The 18,545-nt window shown below is 40.6% G+C and overlaps 1 protein-coding gene across 2 annotated transcripts in view; it reads right to left on the reverse strand.

The window, feature by feature from the left end:
* grik5 (glutamate receptor, ionotropic, kainate 5) overlaps nucleotides 1–18,186 on the reverse strand; it is a 70,489-nt gene extending 52,303 nt beyond the window's left edge. For both annotated transcript variants that reach the window (XM_026373272.1, XM_026373271.1), the window contains exon 1: nucleotides 17,167–18,186. The gene's annotated coding sequence lies outside the window, so the exon portion shown is untranslated. The remainder of the gene's footprint in view (nucleotides 1–17,166) is intronic.
* Between the last annotated feature and the right edge of the window lie 359 nt (nucleotides 18,187–18,545).

The following is an 18,545-nucleotide window of genomic DNA, read 5'->3' on the forward strand; positions in this document are numbered from 1 at the left end:
AAAAATGTTACATGGCATTTAGAGTATAATTAAACGTGTTACATTTTACTTTATCTCAGTACACTTTAATACAAGTAAGTTTACTTTTACATTAGTAAAAGTAAGTACTTGTTTCATCCCTGCTATAAAGCCATGATAAATCATAACACCAACTCATCTCAGAGGTAAATGTGAGGAAGCACAGACAGATGGGATGTTTGCTCACTTTGAAAAATCGAGCTGCCTGCAGAAATGTTAGCTATTCATGATAAATGACTGGTATATCCATTTCACAACATATTTTAGGATTCAGATACGTTGAATTCATATTTAAATTTAAACAACAATTTAAATTTTCATTCTAACACCTTCTATATGATTTCTTTGGTAGCGTGATGGCTCTACTACATACTAACTGGACACAGCATGTGCAGTATGTTAATTGTTGTAGCATAATATTTTTGTAGTTATTATACCAGCAGTAAGTTTCAAGCATGTGATGCAATTCATGAGCAATGCCTCAATTTTCTTTGTGCATTGCTTTGTGGGACAATAGTGCACAGGTCTTCAGAAGAGTTCTTAAGTACTCACTGTTTAGAATATACTTAATTTTGTCAGTATAAACACACTACATACCCAGCTTGGAATTAATGGGAAGCGGATTTAGTCTTGTTTTACTACAATATGACAAGCAGCTCATTCTCAAAGCCACTGAAATATTAAAGTATGACTAAATCCAAACATGTGACATGTAATTAAGAGTGTCCGTGTCCTTCGGTGACACTGTGATAGCTGATTGCAGCTCTCTAATTATCCTCGGCTGTAAATATTGTATAATTCCACATTGAGCCATAAATTACACTGGGTAACACATCCGGCACTAAATACTGCTGATAAGCGACGACACGCTGACACCTCCGTCTGTAGCCGCACCCCGTGCCTCACCTTTCACCTGTCTCTCAACATGCCATCATCATCACGCCCACACACACAGACCCACCACAAACCACCGAATGCACCATCCACCATAATCACTTTCACAGCACAGAGGGACAGAGAGAGGGAGAGAAGCAGAGAGAAACAGAGTGATTAGCTTGACATCACACAAAATAAGGGTGTGATAGAGGAGCGAGCAGGAGAGCGTAAGAGAAAAATGAAGAACAGGTGAGAGACAGGGAATGAGAACAAAGCTAATAAGACAGTGAGATAGAGCCAGTCACAGAACAGAAGCATAGAAATGAGAGAAAAAAAATGGGCAGTCGGCGCTAAAGTAGAAATGGAAAGTGCCGACATTGTGAGGGCAGACAATGAAAATCAACACTATTTCATTTTTATTTAAAAGAGAGAAATGAAAAGAGGAGGAATTCCTTCATGGCCAAGGAAAAACGAGCGATAGATAGAACATGCCTGGAGGATATCACTATATTTATACTCTACTATGCCATTATTTATTTCTTTCTCTCCCTCACTCCCTTGCTCCCTTTGAGGGCCCTGATTTTTCTTATCTATTAACTATTTACTATCTATCTATTACTATTTTATTACCTTTGTAGCATCCTTCTACCCATCTTTAGCTCCCAACCTTTCCCTGTTCCCCCATCTACGCACCCTTCACCTTCATCTAACCAACAACTCTCTGAGTGACTGCAAAACATCACTGAAAACGCATACATCATACATTTCCTCATTATATATATATATATATATATATATATATATATATATATATATATATACATAATGTTATGTCTGTTCAACTTTTCATTTGAGCAGTCAATATTCAGTAATTTTGGAAACTAGAGTACAGGTTCTTACAGTCATACAAAGGTAGATGAAAGCAGGTTTCTCATTTCCAGCCAATGACCCTCGATTTTCATGTCCAAAGAGATTTCTCTCTTGACCATCAATATAGAGTATGTCATTATGAGGATTTTTAAGAAACATCTAATGCAGTGTTTTTTCTTCTATAGACAACAGACCTCATTCATTAACTGTATTAACAAGAAGTTTCTTAGAAGAATTTCTCAAAACCCATTTAGACAGTTTTCAAGGAGATTATTTTGGATTTATTCTGAGGTAAGAGAGAATCTGTTCACTCATGCACACTAACACATATTTGAGTGCTGTTATTTCTGTGCAAAATAACTGGTTATTGCAGTTTTGTCTATTGTAATTAATCAAATGTGCACCATTCTCTGATTTGAGTGTCTGTGGCAAATGAGGCCCAATCTCTCTGTCTTATCTGACAGGGGTTGCTGGAGTGCAAACCTTCCTAAATCAAATGAAAAAAGCAGGACAGAGCTGCAGACATTACTATAAACTCTAATATGGCTAATAACCTGACTTGAACTGCGGAACTGGGGATGCTGCATCCACGTTTCATGCATTGTAACCATTCAGTTACTACAACACTCCAGCTCTTTTGACATTTAAAGCAATGAAAATTGTTCATTTCACCACAATAGGAATGTTATTAAACAATAATGTGGAATTGTTGCTCAATAGGTATTCTGCGAAAATATGATGTAGTCTGCCTGAAATACATCGCAAAGACAAATAAAAGGCTTTTGGTGCACTTAATCAATCTGCAGTTGATGTGTTGTGAAAGAGCTGGATGAATGATTTAAGGATAAAAGTTTTCTTTTTCTCCACACATTACCTTCCTCCTCCCTCTCCTCTATCCCTTCAACTCATCCTGCTGGTAACAACCCAATCCTCCAGCCCCCTGGCATATTAACATGACAGCCGTCAGCACCTACAGTTTGGCCTTTGCACTGCAAAGATGTAAGGATGCATTGAGGGGTGTGTGTCTGTCAAGATGTGTCACGGCACATGTGGTTCTGTCAAGTGTGCGGGAGACTGCAAGAGACTGCAAGCATACAATACATGCATCCTACTTAACATATGCATTTCTGTGTACGTTTTCCTTTCTGAGTTGTTTTACGTCAAGACATTATATGTACAGCCTTTTCTCTCTTTTTGTGTTTTTCTTATAATCAAACTGTTGTACATCTTGATCAAGAAAATCATCCAAGAGAACTGCAGATCTCACTTATATATGTAAAGGTTGGTTGTTATGATGATCGTTTGATGAGGATTATGATTCCACTATCCAATATGGTTCGAAATAGCATCAATGGGAGCGTGTCCCGGAGAAAACCACTGCTAACCCAGAAGAACATTAGGTCTTGTCTGAACTCTGCCACAATACACTTAGATGACTCTGAAAGTTTTTGGAAGAGTGTTGTATGAACTGATAAGTTGAACTGTTTAGAAGACAAATCCCATTACATCTGGGATGTAACTGAGATCTGGCAACACAATTCCACAAAAAGATCATCACAAAGTCAAGCATGGAGGTGGCAGTGTGATGTTATGGAGATGCTTTACTGCTTCAGGGCCAGAGAAACTTTCCAGATTTGTGGCAAGCATGAATTACATCAGAGAATCGTGGAGGAGGAGGTCAGGTCATCAGTCAATATGTTGATGCTCAAATGCATTTGGTTTATGAAAAAAGACAATGATCCCAAGCATAAGAGTAAGTCGACGTCTGAATAAAATTACCTCTAAAAAAGTTACAGTTTGGGAATGGTCTAGTAAAACTCTGGGATTGAAGCAGCTATAAAGTTTGGACAACTATTCTTTCACATTGGTGAAAGTAATGGACTATTTTTACTTAAAAAATACAATTATCATATCAAATGTTTATTTTGTGTTTTCTCAGGTTGTTTTATGTTGGATTTTGTTCAAAGATCTGACAACAGTTTACTATGAGAGATACACATGAAGAAAATAAATCAAGAGTATTTTTCACACAGCACTGCACTTGTTACTTTTCCAATTATAAGTTTAATTAAACTTTTATAAATCTTCATTCCTTTGGATTAAACTAGTATATAAAACTCTTTAAAGTCGTTCAATTTATCTGCAGCAATAAATTGCTGATTACATGTTAATGTATAAGTCTTAAATAACCAGCAATATAATAATGTAGTGTAATAACCTGAAATAAATTATTCTGCATAGTGAGTATTTTTCTTTGTATATTTGTACATTTTGATGCTCACATTTTACTTAAAGACACAGTTCACCCAAGAAATAATATACTGTTCACAGTGAGGTCTGTGGATCATCCAGGGTAACTGGGACATTGTTTCTGAAGACACTTTGCTGTTGAATTTTTAAAGATAATATTTTATTGGTGCACCACAAGCAAAATTCAAAGCATCTACAGTATATAGTACTGGGGGAAGACATAATTTCAAGGAAAACCTGGGTGATCTAAACCAATCTATATTGCTAGATACTGTACTACCAGAGGTACTGTAAATGAGAAAACGTAGAATTTGGGTGAATTTAGATAAGAAGAAGATATGATTTGAAATGTAGTAATTTTGTTAGTAATAGCATAATTGTGGTATTGTTCATGTTATTTTAATAAAGAAATAATTCCTTCACTGTTCCTCTCTGCTGTGTACCTTGGCAGCATCACCACAGCAACCAAACCCAGACAGGCCTCCGTCTGATGCCAGTTTTTATTGGGCCAATAAATCCTGAACAATGCATCACTGCCTGCAATCAGCTGCTGTAACTAAATACAATATGTGTTTGCATGGATGTGTGTGTCAATGCATTTATCTCTTATGAATGACAACTGAAGCATTTGTGTGTCACACCTATGCATGTCTGTGTGTCATATCACATTTAACATGTCACTTCACTCACCACTCATTGTTGCAAATCTCTCACTACCATCATGCACCCTGCTTATCTCTCACCATCACTCATTTCTTTTAGCCATTTCATGATAACTGTCTCACTGTGACGCATTTTCCTCTTCCCTCCCTTAAGCCTGTAATACATGCATGGCCATACACACACAAACAGATTGCGGATGTGCTGACACAAGGATATTCTTCCTTCTGTATGAGCCTTCTGCTTTGAGCTTCGGGTCAGGACAGACCACATAGAATCCAAATAACACCATAAAAACTGGATGTCACTCTCTGGAATCAACAAATAGACAAACGTGTGCACAGAAATGTGTACATGCTACTCTCTCCATTTTCTCTGGAAGTCTGTTTCCCCCACAATACTTGCTAATAGTGATCTTACCCTCCCTTGTTCCCTCCAGGAACAAAGGTGAAGGGCACAGAAAAGAACGGAAGCGGGAGGGAAAGTGAGGGAGACTCTAATGGTGATGTTTTTCAATTGGGTTGATTTATGGCTGGCTGTTACCATTATTTTACCATTTACTCCAGAGGCTGCAGGAACCAGGCTGGACAGCTCCAGCCAGAGGAAAGACAGAGAGGAGAGCAGAAGAGAGGAAAGGAAAATACTAGAGCAACTGAGAACATAGAGCAGGTAGAACACAAAAAAGAAGAATGCAGCAAGGTTTTTAGTATGAAGACAATCAGGGTTGAGAAAGATAGGAGAGAATGAAGGAATAAAGGAGTGTGTGGGAGAATGATAACGAGAGCAGAGGGGGGCTTAATGAATGTAAAGTCTATAACAGTAAGGTGAGTTAAATTGTCCATTAACTCAAGAGTTTCTCATGTGTGTTGCCTCACCATAACATTTTAATTTAGCAGGTTACACTCTGATGCTTTTGGCCAGGCACATGCAAAGCATCTTTAGGATACTGGGTTGGGTTGAAGTGAGACAGAAGACCACGATTGAAGTAGACAGATAAGAGGCAAACGAGAATTGTGTCACAAAGGGGGAGAAAGGAGAAGGAAGGAGTGTAAGACAGAGAGAGTGAGGTGGAGGAAATGTAGTGGTGAAAGACAGATAAGGTGAGAACATAGGAAACCCAGAAAGGAAATATTGAAAGTTGAGAAAAAGAGCAATAGGGGGAGAATAGATAATTCAACTGGAGAGGAGGAAATTCACAGGGGGATGGAGATACCATCAGTTCTTCAGATACGGAGGGAGATAGCCACTGCAGAGGGACAGGATCGAGATTTCAATACAGACCCAAAAGGAAGAGAGAGCACTGTATTATCACACTGCAAGAAACACAATTATTACTTTCGACAGCCGCTGAGAGAGTGGAACAAAAAACAAAGAGTGAGCTCAGGCAGCCATGATGCTCCGTAAATGACACAACAATTCGCACAAAGGGCTGAACTGGATGGGAGGTTAATCCGTTTTAATTGGTCTGTGCAATCAGAGGGTGCGATGAGGAAGATAATAACGGGAAGGACAAAATGACTTCTTACTCCAATGTAGTCTAACTGGCTAAATTGAGTCTGTCACATCAATGTCATTATAGTTATTGAACAATGGATATCAAATGTCACATATCAATTAATTTTTAATGAGTTGAATGAGTGCGCAGCAACAGATAAGACACCTCATCCTACGGAATATTTGCACAAAACAACATCTGACACTAGCGATGTCAGACATTTGGCTGCATTTCCATACTACAAGCCAAACACAAAGGGACACCTGTCATTTACATTTTTAATTAGTCAGTTTGGTGTGTAAGTATCTTGCAGTGCTTTGCCAGGAGTAGCCACATTCTCTGCTTAGCCAAAAGCATGACTTGGAGTAATACTTCTTGGTCAGGGTCTTGGTAGCAGGACAGCGTTTATCTGGCTGTAGTGGACTGAGCAGTTTTGACAAGATGTCAAGTTGAAATAGTGAAACACGTCAAGAAATTATCAACAGCTCAAAGACCATTCATGAGTCCAGCCAATAGTGCTGAGATGAGTGCTTATGTACTGCTTTGTTTATGTGTTAGGTGTTTATGAGTTAATGTGTTTGTGCACATGAATGTATACTGTATGTGTGTGAGCGTGTGTGTGAGTGTGTGTGTATGCATGTGTTTGTTCCTGGCTCACATTTGTGTTTGTGTCTTTGGATGTTGCCAGTGTGTGTAGGAAAGGAAGACAGACATACACACACTGTATAAAAAGGATTAGCTCCTTATTATGGAGAAGCTGTCAGATGCCTATAAGACCAAAACACATTTCCCCTCCTGTCTCCCTTTAACCGATGTTACTTAATCTCCACCCCAATCCGCCTCAGAATGACTTAAGGGCTGGTACTGATTCTTCTAATGCTTTTAGATGAACCCTGTGCTCTGACATGTATTCAGCTAGCTAGAAAAAAAATTAAAAGAGCTCAGTGGAAAAACACTGGTGGAAAGGCAATAAAATCTGTGTATTTCACCCAGAGTGACACGGGGGAGGGTCAATTATGCAGAGTGTTATTCATAACCAGGAGCCTGCCATATACTGGAGGATATCAAACAGCAGCAAGTGTATTAGCAGTTCACCAGGAAGGGTTTCTAATCACACAACCGTTGCACAGGGATGCATGGGCTTATAAGGTGCTGGTTCATATTCTCAGCCTTGGGGGAGCACTGGGTTAATATTCCAAGTGCCTACTGATGAGTTATGATTTGGAGTGTAGGTGCTTGGAGAGTTATGTAATTTTTCGTTATCAGCAGTAATAGATATTATCATCAGTTTGTTTCTAGCAACTAAAAAAATGTGAAACCTATCCCTACAAAATGACATTACAGTGAATCTCTGGAGGTTATTATAATGGCTTTCTTAATAAATGTCCTAACAAAATAGTATCATTAAGTAGTTGACAGCATAATTGGTAGGTAATTATGAAATACTGAGCAGTGAAAAGATGATATAGCATAGTAGATGATCTCAAATGTTTTCATGTCTACATGGTACACTTCAGCTTGGTGGAATTTTCTTTTTAATTACTACCTCAACTCTTTCTCATCAGTGCATGCATGATTAGACAAACACGAGGGTTAAAATGATAAATACTAACGGATGAACTTGCAGGGCTTTTCTGTGCAGTAAATGATCATGGTCACAGTTCTTTCATCAACATGGCATCTTGGTCTCTAATGAGGCACACACTTTCAGCCTTGTTCGGCTGAAAGCAAACATTGCTCATGTTTATTCATTATATGCCAATATGGGCCACTTCAAAAGACTGTCCGGTTGGCACTTTCAACAGAGTTGCTCTCTTCCCCTCTCTCTCTACGTGAGTTACAGTAGCTCTCCTTTGGCCCAGCCTGCTGCACCTGTCTCCCTGCCAGGACTCGAGCTTTATTTACCGTAAAGCTTTCACACAGATAAACACAGCACCTCTGCAGCTGGCGTGCACACACAGTCAAATACACGTAAACAGCACTTGCACACACACACTCCAGATTTTGGCCTGTGATCAGAGAAAAAACAAAACACGGCTGTTCTGGGCTCGTCTGTTAGTTCGATTCCTGTCTTTTTGTCAATTGTTCTCACTTTACACACCATCTTCATTTTTCTTCCACCTCATTCCTGACTGCTTTACTTTCATCCTTAATATTCCCCTTGATTTATCCGTTTGTTCCCGTGAGAAAGCAGTGGCCTAAGCTGCAGGAGGTGGTCTGAGGAGGTGGTGGCAGAGAGGAGGATGAGGAGAAAATCTGACCACCTCTCTTTCTGTGGCCCCCCTCCTCCTGAGGATTAATCGATGCGTTTGGATATCCCCTTGTGGTTGTGGCCCAGGCAGCTTGAAAGGTGAGCCCAGCAGAGCTTCCCCTTCCTCCATGAGGTTATGGAGAAAACCAGCCGCCCTAAGCCTGACAGATTAGTTAGCCACCGGAGGACTTTACATCTTTCTGCTGAGCTATCGCTTCCTATCTCCTCTTCCCCCGTCACTCCCCCCTCCCCTCTGCCTCCAACATCCCCTCACTAGAGAAGCCTTGGAGGATACAGTTGTACACACACACACTTCCCTTTATTAGCATATTTCATTTATTGTACAACAGTGTTTTAATATCAAAGCCACTGTGTGAAAGTAAATCACGTTGCTATTGTAACGGTGCGGTGTCCCTTGAAAGGAGCCTTATGTTTCCTCTGCTTCACAGAAAAACAGAGTGTGATGACCCACAGGTAAGCATTTAGATGAATTACGCACACACACAGACAATCAAACACATTACAATCATCTGAATGGTACATTGATCTGTGCAGCAGCATGGCCCGACAGGCCTGATTGCCAAATGAAAACAAAGGCTGCATGTACAGTGCTGACACACACCATCAGTCACCGATAGCCTGCGGTCACAATGATTACCTGCAGTATGTAAATCTATTGAGCAATAAGGCAGGTTATCCCCTTATGAGGCCCTGTTGTTATTATCGTAGACAGGATATCACCAGCAAGTGCCACTGGCCAACTGCTAGCAACTGATTACGTCCCACTGAGACTAGATGGCGAAATTGGAAAATGGTGATATCAGGAGCTGAGGCTGAGGTTACAAAAATCTTTAGGCGCTGCAAATAATGTCTGTGTTTTTGTTTGTTTTGTGCCCGTTTGTTGGAGATGGCAAAGGTCTGACACTGTCGGGTAAACAATGACTCTTCACTGTGGAAACAACATATAACTGCTAATTAGCTACTGGGTGTCTATTTGGACTTGCATTGGGATACAATCAGATTAGAAGACGTCCTGTACTATTTAGACTATCTTTAACTTTAACTGTATTGTCAAAGCTGTTGTTTGTAGTTCTGGCATTATTACAGAATGATCACCTCACTATAGCTAAAGCACACAAAAAAGCCAACTACATGAAGAAATAATGGAGCATTGATTTGTTAATGAGCCACAGTTTTTACCTCGACAGTTGAAGACTAAAATCACACGCAAAAAAAATTCAATAGGTACATTCATCAGGTGATGAATGATAATGTTGCTCCGTAGAGTGTTTAAATGTGCAACGGTTATAATACTCACACACTCCTTTGTTCCTTCAACCAAAGACAATTGTCACATACATTTCATAAGGTGGATAATTTGTCACTGCTGTGTTTAGAACTTTTCTGCTATTCTCAATTGGCAGTAATTCAAATCAATTACTGCACATCTAGATGCCATTACATTACGTTAAAGCTAGGACAGCGTCTGGTATACTATACATAATCCTCAAATACCCAATGCTTAACAGCTTGATTCCAGCAGCTTTGAGGTAAGACATGCAGTATGTTGTGTCCCATATTATCCTGCTGACTTTCTTATGTTATTTTCTACTACTGACCTGCAAACAGCAGAGCTGAGGCTGTCTGCAGGTGCTAATAGGCTGATATTGCCTGTGTGGATCAGTAGACTGCACTCTCTCCGCCTGTTTTACTTTGGATCAAAGACTGTCTCATGAGCAGTCTGAAATCCTCTATGCCTCTCAGCATGACCACAACTCCTCTTGTGTGGAATACATTGATTCTGGCATCTACCGCACACCCTTGACACTGGCAGAATGCATCAATGAAAACCCCACAAGAGTTTCATCATGTATGGGATTCAAAGGAGTTATAAACACACGAGCGGCATGCGGCTCGCATCTCGACGGATCACTCATCATGACACAGACTGCAAAAACACCTACACTGCAACTGTATAACATATACAAGCATGGTGCACAACATGCACACACAGGCTATGCCGGATGTTCATATATAAAAACTAAACAACACAATAAGCTCACATGCACAAGAAAAGCACCTTGTCAATCCTCTTGTGTGTGAATGCAGTTAATTAAGATTTACTATTTGCAGGTCCAGTAAAAAGCCAGTGGATCAATTGGGAATTCAGAAAAAAGCATCAGATAAACTACTCAAGCTTTGATTTGGAGTAAAGGCCAGTTCATCCTCAGACACACACACACATACTTCTATTCATACAACTGATTTACAGTATGCACTTTCCAAATACAAAACCTCTGACAGGAATTGACAGCAAAAAAAAGCACCTTGGTCTGTCTGAAGCACAACATGAAAAAGAAAAACACCATGTGTAACAGCTTCCTAAGACATAGTGTACATACATAGAGTGCAAGAAACAAGTGTCCAGTTTACTTCTGTGCAGTCACTGTGAACGGTCTACAGGGACACAAACACGGACACGGGCTGCATGTGGGCACACACATGAAGTTCACCCAGACACCCAGGAGATAAACCCCAGCCAACACACAGACATGGAAAACATTAATTGGCCTTTAGTGAATATACTGTAGCTCTGGTCACCAGACAGGCCAACTCTGTGGATTACTTCACTGAACCAAACCAAAAAAAACATTCACAAAAAAGGAAGCTGTGTTGCTATTGTTCATGTTAAACGAAGTAGAGAAGCCTTGCCCTCGGGACAGTGTCAAACTGTTTAAACAGGTAACCAACTCACATCCGTGCTAATCTGAAAGTTATACTTCAAAAAAGCAATGATGCATAGCATATTTTACTATCTCGTGACATTTCTATGTATGCAGTTGCAGCAGGGAGCAGTTGTAGGAGGTAGTCACTGCAGCCAAGTTTTGACTCAGCGGAAAAGAAAACTGCCATATTTTCCAGCCCCACCACACATCTGTGGATATCTAAAGCCCATAAACCCACAAATGAGTTAATTAATCACATCTGTTGTGTTTTTTAAATTCAGTTATAATGACATGATACGATCCCGTTTGGAGTATTATGTTTCATCGAGTCAATTAAATATTCAGCAGTTTAAAAATCAGACAGTAAGCTATAATCAACTGCAGCATCACCATTTGGGCCGAGGCAGCTGAGCAGGAACTGCCTTGCATGTTAACACTTCTGACTAGTGAAGCTGATTACAGGCTTTGACGCACAATCCCAAAGTACCAGTGTAGTGGAAAACAATAAGACACAGGGCAAAATATGGAAGCCATGATTAAATTTGCCCTGTACTACACTTTACAAATGACAAACATGATTGTGTGCTTTATTTCTGTGTGCCAGAGTTTCAGAAGTTTAAAGTGGAAAAGCTGGAGTGCCAAAAAGTGACAACGTTCCTAATCTGTGAATAACTTTTTCAGGAAGAAGAAGGGTGCTGGCCAAAAGGAATCTGTTCTAACTCAGTGGTAATATGGTCATTTTAAAATGGGAACTTCATCATACATAAATATAATGAGATGATTCAGCTCTGGAAAAGACTTGTGAACACTGATCTTTAGTGCTAAATGAACAAACCTGAATTAATGAGGTAGAATCTTTACATTTTTTAAGATAATTTCACATCTCATGACTACTGGGTAGGATTTTATATGAAGACTAACTAAAGTCAAGATCTCTGATATAATATCATTTGAAACAGCGGGTTTAATAGTGCCCTGGAGAAAGAAAGGATTATACTTTAGGATTCAGGCGAGATTGAAGATGAAGGACATGTTTTTTTGGTTAATTACATCGCGATTTTAGGGCTGTCTCTGTTTCAGGAAAAAGAAAAACTTTTTTGGGAGAGATTTTATTTGTGCAGAGGTACTGGGAGTTTTTTATGGTTCATACAAAAAGGTGTGCTCTTGTCTACCAAATCTAATTTCTATACATACAAAAATACTACAATGATGCTCAAGTGCATTTATATTTTACCATTTTGTTTGTCTAAGTACAGTGAAGCAGTCCTTTAGAGATGAGCGGAGTCTAGCTAAGTCATAAATGTATTAATGATTGATTCAGAGAGGCGATACCTGTGGATATCATGATGAGTGCCATTATTACACTGTCAGGCAAACTGCCGCTTAGCAGGAGCAGCGGTGAAACATTAAAATGTAAAATAGACTCACTAGACCAAGGCTGACAATACTGTTACCTGAATGCTTTTTGTACAATTTTCACACAAAGGCAGTTATCTACAATTGTACTAGAGTGGATGAACAGTTCAAGACTGCTTGCAGAGAGCTTCAGCTCATACTGTAATACAATATGTTCCCTCTTTACTGTAGTCAGACTGTCTAAATATGGAGGTTTCAGCACAAACACATAATTAAATCTCTGATTGGAGCAGTCAGTCATAAAATAAAGCCTCTATGTTATATCGCAAAAGACACTAACAGCAAAATTAACTAAGTCTTTAAATATTTTGCAGCGTGACCCCCTCAAGCCTCCTCAGGGGTCTGCAGACAGGTTTGATCAGTGATTGCAGAATGATAGCCCCTGCTGAGACTCCATTTCCCAGCTACGGGCTTTTGCCTGCGATTAGATTAAAAGGTGTGCTCTGTCATTCTGAAAGACAGACACCGTTTGACAAGATGAAGCTTGCAAAGAGTTGTTATTTTGTTAAAATTACAAACAGTGTAGTAAAATATGCAAACAAAAGGTTACATTTATAAAAGCTGAGAAAAATCAATTTGAAATCACAGAAAGTTTAGCAATGAAACTATTAACTCTTTCTGGCCTAATTAGAAAGGATTGTATTCTGTTTCAAGTATTTTATCCTGACATTTAATGTTAATTTTCCCTGCAAACTATTAAAGGCTGTATTTCACTGAATACAACAAATAAATGAGGCGAGTTCGACCAGCCGCAGCTAAAGCTTAAAACAAAATGAGCACGGTGACATAAGCAAACCCTCTGGAAAGAATCAAGAAATTGACATAGTCTTAATGAGCAGTCATGTCACCATGAAAACAACACGCAACACTACCCAGGATGCATTTCGCCAGCCTCACCATTTTCTCTCAGGGGCCAGGTCCTGAAATGACCTCAAATCAGGGTTTTCAGCTTTTGTCACTCACAAACTAACACAAGGCAGCAGCAATTTAGTGCAACGCAACACCTGTGACTTTGTGAGCTTGCACCAGCCGGCTGATTAGGACAGGTCAGGTCAGAACTAATCACCTGAGCTTCAAATAGTATTACAATTATACTGATAGAATACTGACCTTTCCTAATGCTAATGCAGAAGAGTGTCAGAGACACCTTTAGTGTTGTCCTGGGTGTAGATACTGAAGCACTGAATAACCAGAAATACACAAAGTGGTTACAGTGACAGTACACATATACAAACAATCACACTTTCACCCAGTTCACACACATTATACACATTGCTTTTATCTCCTTGCAATCCAATCTTAATGACTCCATTAACTGAGAGGCCATTAGTGGCATTCACTTTATGGCCAGCCAAACAGCCCAGCCGGGAGCACATTATGGAAAGGGCATGTGTGTCCTAATGTCCATTTCTTGTCACCCTCCTCACACTCACACTCATACACTCACTCAGTCTTTCCCCCCAAGGCCGGCTAGCCTGGAGCAAGCAGGAGTGGACAAACGAGTAAGCAAACAGGGCCATTTTTTGTGCCCCATTAGGCAATGAGGAGCAAAGGTTTAGTGCAGACTGCAGTGCCTCGCTCTGGTGGTCAAGCGGTGGAGGCTTTAAGGCAGAGGAAACTGAAGTGCTACTCAGCTTTAGAAGAGATCTCGTATCCAAAATTAGCCTGGCTCACTTTGGAGCAGGAGCCTTTTGAGACACTTCAGGGGCAAACTGTCATGCAGGAGGCATCATGGAGTATGATAGCAGAAGCCAATCACAGTCTGAAGTTGACAAGAAAAGGCCAGACACAGTGATGATAACAGTCTAACAATTATCCATTTCTGCTGTAACGCTATAAATCAATGCATTTTTGAGAGGAATGAAGCATCTTCTGCTTCTGCACAGTTTAGAGAAAGAACAGCTGTTACTTCCAAAGAACTAACATTATTATAGAATTCAAGTTATGTGAAAATGTGACTTAGCTCAAACAGTGACATAAGTGGGACATCAGGCAATAAAATTGCCGACCACAATCAAAACTGGAACCAGAAAATAAAAATCTAAGCGATTAGAAAATCCAACCCAGAGGGATGATAGGATCACTGAGCTGAAAGGACCTAACTGGTGCAAAAGAGGACAATGGGAAGCTCTGAAACCCAATGTGAACGATTATCTTATGAACCATGTGCATTTCTGCCACAATTTAGACCAAGTCAAGTAAAATGACTGAAGCATACGGTACTGTACTGCTGCTGAGAGAAGCACTTAAAAAGGGCATCTCAAATGACACAGACACTAATAATAGTTAACTGATAATTAGACACATCATCTCCATATTGCTTTTCTGTTTCTGCATGTCTGGACTCGTTGAGAAGAGTGCATGGGTTATAACATGGATGCTTTTTGAATGGAGATGTATTGGTTCTACAGAGTGACTCATACAGTTATTTCGTGACCATGGGGCTCAGCTGGGGAGGGCCTGGGGCCAAAGTTCATTTCATGTCACCGAAACAAATACACTCCATGGCATGTACATGAAACCTCCATTGGTTGACAAATGTGCTGCACATGAACAGAAACTGAAATGAATGGTTGCCAACTCGCAGTGGTTTAAGGATGTTTTAGGACGCACGTTTGCGCTGAGTGTCATAATTCATTGATTTCACTTTGTGTCTGTTCTGGTTTGTTATTCTTACACTATGCCATCACATGCTAAATGCCTGTTTTCTGTTTGCTGTTCCAAGCTAATCTTTTGCTCTGCAGGCAAATAGTTGCTCCTGCTGAGAGGAGAGTGGAGATACTTCATGTCTCAGAGGAGGAGGCTGAGGCCAGCACAACCTTGATATTAGCTCGCTACTCTGGAAGCAGTGCATTTCAGACAGTTCTACTTTACTTCCACTGGACAGCCGTTTCTGCTGCCTGCTTGTTTTTCCCCTATCCCGAGGGGAGCAAGACCATTTATCAGCTACCAGAAGAACAACGTATCGATGTGCAACATAGCCTGGGAATGCAGCTTTTATTACACTTTAAACTGCAAGGTCAACTTGGCAGGAAGCTGTCAAACATGGAAACATGAAACAAACAGCCCACACACAGTATAGGGTAAAGAACATTAAGATAAGGGGCAGAAGTTTCATGATGAGAGCCTTGGTTTATATTTACCAACTTTCAATCGGGTGAAATGCTGAGAAATATTCCTCATTTTTGTCACTGACGGTGCAACAGTTGAAAAAAACGATAAAGCAAATCAAAATCACATGATTGAACATCCATCCATCCACTTGAGAAGAAAAATTCTTTGTTTATAGTCACTTGTCATATTAAAAAGTCACCTCAACTCCTAACACTTAACTCAGTGACAAGCAGAGAAGTCATGTTGTGAAGCAAAGACCCCAGTGACAATGTAAAGTAGTCAGTGCTGTCATGCCTTTGATGCCATCATATGCCACTGCTCCTCTCTTCACTGGGTTTTCTGACAGTGACAAAGGGGATCGGCAGCAGCATGTTATCAGTGTGCAGCTGCAGTAATCGCATTATTTAGTAATCTCAATTCTGTGAGACTGACCAACAGTGGGAACAAAGCGAGGCCTTGCTAAGCCCATCAGAGTGTTCCCATAGAGCAGAGGTCTTTTCCTGCTTCACAGACCCTCTAGATGCACACACTCCTTTTTCCCTGTGTTTCTCACCCTCCCTTCTCTGTGTGTTCTCCTCTCTGTTGCTTTCTGTCTCACACTCCCTGTCTCCTCTCATTTCCCTTCTGCTCTTGTCTACAGAATGTTTTTCATCCGCATTCTCATTTTTCCATTCCCTTTTTTTCCACCCTCCCAATCTTTCTGTCTTCGTAACACTCTAAGCTAGGGAGTTTGTGTAATGGCGTTATTCACAGTTCATTGGTCTGTTTGAAGGGACTATCTTGATTGAGCGTCTCCCGATGCAAAGACTGGTGACTGTGGGAGTGTATAAAGATGTGGATGTGTCCATGGAGATAGATGAGCTTAGTAATATGCAGGACATTGCAGGGGCTGGGTCCCTGTATAAGGTTTCAACCAAAGCAACATATTGGGAGATAAAAGTGGCTGAAATAATATGAAGCCTGGGTAATAATGCTAAGGGCATTAAATGTGAAATGAAGACAACAAAGAACTAGTCAGGGAATCAGAGTCATTCTCATTAGCTTGTTCACCCTTTTCAGTTGTAGCCCCTCTATCCTCTTTCCATCTCCCTGTAATAAATGCACGTACACTGACACAGAACCAAAAAACTGCTCTGAGAAGCAAAAACACTCACCACTAATTAGTTCAAATTAACCTCAGGACCAATATGTAGGCGTGAACACACACACACACACACACACACACATATAGACCCAAAGAAAAAGGCGCCTCCTTTGCTTCTTTCTGACACCACTCTGCTGTGTTGTAAGCTTGGCTGTAAGATCAAAATCTCTTTCTTTGGCAGACACACACACACACATATTGCCTGGAGCAAAGGAAGCACAGAAAAAGTAAGCATGGACTATGTCTGGGTTTTCTGCATACATGAACTGAATACATATTAACTACATGCATTTTACATGTGAACACATGCATACACGCATAGAAAAAGAAAGAGAGTCCTACTTACAGAATGAATCAGTCGGTATCAGAAGCTCTGTGCCATATTATCGCTGTAGTAGTGAGTCAACATAGGCATTTAGATCTGAGACCACAGGGTTTCAGCCAAAAGGGGGGGAGCGCCTTGGGGGAGTCAGAGGTGTTCACACTATGTCACTGGGCTTGAGGACATATATAGGGAATCTAGGGGATTCCAGTGTTTATACAGAGATGGAGGAAATAATCCCTTTAGAACAAGGCAAGAAAAATCAACAACTGATAAAAAGAGCAGCTCAATTCTGTGTACAAAGACAATGAGGCATTGATTGGGTTGGTGTTTTTCTTCCTTCTAAATGTTACTTCAAGAAAAAAGTGAAAAAATAACAAGCCTGTCTTGACAAATACAAAAAGGAAGAGGTGAAAAATTAGTCAATCAAGATGGGGCTCCACCTTTCCTTTTATGCAGTGCCTTTTTGACTTCTCTCTTTTTTCCTCTGTCTGCCCACCTCCTGTTTTCCTTGGGTTTGCAGAAGGCCTATGAGCAGAGGAACACCAGCATCAGAAAACCAATCACTTCACCAGATGACGAGAGAACATAAAGGAGTAAATGACAAGCAGATGAAGGGGAGGATTTCCGACACCTGCTCTCTTCCTCTGTTTCTTTGCCTGCCTCCTCCCTCTCTTTCTCTCTAACCTGTATTTCCTTTCTAGTAACAGCTCCCTTAATGCATGGGCTAGTCACTGTACTGACTGAGAGGGATGCAGTGGAATTGAGAATCTACAAATACAGGGACGCTCCTCTTCTTCTTTTCTCTGCGTTCTTTCCCTTTTCTCTGTCTTTCCGTCACACACCACATAGAATGACAATGAATCGCACACTGTCTACTGTGCCCGTCTGCTTGGCTCTGTGCCTGACACTTGAAATGGACTGTGTACCTGTCTTTCTTCCTGTCTGTCTCACCAGCCTAAGAGCCTGTCTGTCATTCAGTACAGCCGTTTGTTCACCAGGCCATCTTTCAGTCTGTCTTCCTGCCAAGCACCAATACACAGACCACGCAGGTGCAGGGGGGACATAACCCTACTCCCCTGCTCAAGTGCCCCCCCTGGTGTAAATCCAGGCCCCTCCCCTGCCCATTGCGCTAACTAGTCACTAACACAGTACAAACTAATTTGAAAGATAGTCTGCAAGAGGATTTCAAACAATCCAAGTTAATTTTCTATTTCTCTTTTCTTGCCCTCCCTTCTTCTTTCTTTCTACCTGTTTCCCTCAATTTGGGCTCTATTTTTCCTCCTTCTCTTCTCCTCTGTGCCAGTCTTGTTCGTTATCTATTCTGGACAGTATGTCCCTCCTCTCTTTCCGTCACCAAGGGAGGATGAAGAATGGTGCTGCTTCATAATGTATTTCTCCAC

Source organism: Anabas testudineus, chromosome 16, assembly GCF_900324465.2.
Source record: "Anabas testudineus chromosome 16, fAnaTes1.2, whole genome shotgun sequence".
NCBI classification, from domain to species: Eukaryota; Metazoa; Chordata; class Actinopteri; order Anabantiformes; family Anabantidae; genus Anabas; species Anabas testudineus.